The 1,929-nt window shown below is 36.3% G+C and overlaps 1 non-coding gene across 1 annotated transcript; it reads left to right on the top strand.

The window, feature by feature from the left end:
- Positions 1 to 1,513: 1,513 nt before the first annotated feature.
- On the top strand, positions 1,514 to 1,620 carry LOC112859126 (U6 spliceosomal RNA). The gene has a single exon (XR_003223445.1). It is a non-coding gene; the product is annotated as a U6 spliceosomal RNA (small nuclear RNA).
- The last annotated feature ends 309 nt before the right edge of the window (positions 1,621 to 1,929 follow it).

Genomic DNA, 1,929 nt, shown 5'->3' with positions numbered 1-1,929 from the left:
TTACAACAGAACAAGTGTAAAGCAAAACTGCCTGGAACTAGCTAGATTCCCTTTGTGTCTTTTTTTTTTTAATTCTCCTGTTTTCCTGTATTGCATGTCTTCCCTTTTCTTGGTATTCTCATTTGTTTTTATTTGGTTGTACACCAGGGTCCTCTGAGAATAGTGCATGAGAAAGTACTTCATACTTCATATTGTGGTTTGCCCTGGTATAAAATGTTAGAAGTAGAAAGTCATTTTCTGTCAGAATTCTGAAGACATTTCAGTGTTAAGGGTGAGAATTCTGAGTCATTTGGATATCCCGGTCTTTGTATTAATTTAGTTCTGTCTTTGAAGAAGATTTATGTATTTTTATGTATATTTATGTATTTTCATCTCTGATATTATCAACTATTATTGCATGCAATCTATACTTCTTTCTGGAGTCTTTAAGGATTTTTCGACTTATATATGGTACTCATGTATATCATTTTGGTAACGCTGATGTGGGTTTTTCTTTTCAAAAAACTATACAAGGTGGGATCTTATAGTAACAAATACTGTACTACTTCCTGCACCCTTCTTATAATCCTGTTTTCTACAGCCAGGTAAATTACCTCATCCTATTTGTTTTTGACCTACCACTATTTTGATTTGTTGCCATATATCAACATTCTGTTTTCAACTTTTTGTTATTACCACTTCTCCATCAAGGCGGTTATACATTTTTGGGTTTCTACAGTTTTTTTAAAGTTTATTTATTTATTTTGAGAGAGAGACAGAGAGTGCGAGCAGGGGAGAGGCAGGGAGAGAGGGAGAGAGAGAATCTCAAGCAGGCTCTATGTTGTGAGCACAGAGCCCCACACACAGGGCTCAAACTCATGAACCTTGATATCATCACCCAAGCCAAAATCAAGAGTCTGATGCTTAACTGACTGAACCTCCCAGGTGCCCTGGGTCTATACAACTTTAAACTCACTTGATGTCCTTATAGAAGGTTTTGAGTGAGGAATCGAGATCAACAACTGTGTTCAAGCCGCCATTTTAAACAAAAGCTATTCTTATTATTATTATTGAAAATTATCTCTGGGACCATGAAGATAGATAAATTAGGGAAGGATTAGAACCAGGAAAATGATTTTACTGGCACAAGAAGAAAGTGATGAGAACCTGTGATGGCAATAGTGATAACAAATTGATTTAGAAATCGTTCCACTGTAGGGGACAGGAAGGAATTGAAGCTAACTCTAACTCTGCAGTAGAATGAAGGATGTTGCTCCTTGATGAGAAACTGATCATGGCCTTTTGAAGTCTCTAATTTATCTCTCTTCTACCTTTTCTTACTAATTAAGAAGATCATTCTCCAGCACTTAAGCACAATTGCATTTATACAATTTGTTAAAATACAGGACAATTGGAGTGACTGTCAATTCGTTTGCTAATAAGATCCTTAAAATATACTATAAGTGATCCTAGGAAAGTTTGTCTACACCTCAGTCTCATTTCTTCTCTGTTTTCTTAAATTTATAAACTTCTTGTGTTTGCTTCAGCAGCACATATACTAAAACTGGAATAATACAGAGAAGATTCGTGTGGCCTCTGCACAAGAATGACATGCAAATTCGTGAAGAGTTTCATATTTTTGATCTGTAAAGAGAAGCTCCAGGCCAAGAAGGAGGAAATCATCAAGACTCTGTCCAAGGAGAAAGAGACCAAGAAATAAAACTCCCTCTCCTTTGTCTGTACATAGTGGCCTCGGCAATGACACAGATCACTTATTCAGTAAGACAAACTGTTATCTGCCTAAAACAAACAAACAAACAAACAAACATTAAAACCCCACAAAACTTCTTAAAGATTAACTATTTAAGAGTGCAAATATTAGTGCCTGGGTGGCTCAGTTAGTTAAATGCTAGAGTCTTGATATTGGCTCAGGTCAGGATCTCACCGCAG

The sequence above is a fragment of the Puma concolor genome, chromosome B1 (genome assembly GCF_028749965.1).
Source record: "Puma concolor isolate L17-30 chromosome B1, mPumCon1.1.hap2, whole genome shotgun sequence".
NCBI lineage: Eukaryota > Metazoa > Chordata > Mammalia > Carnivora > Felidae > Puma > Puma concolor.
The sequence above is the reverse complement of the archived record's forward strand: the minus strand, read 5'-3'. Positions and strand labels throughout refer to the sequence as shown.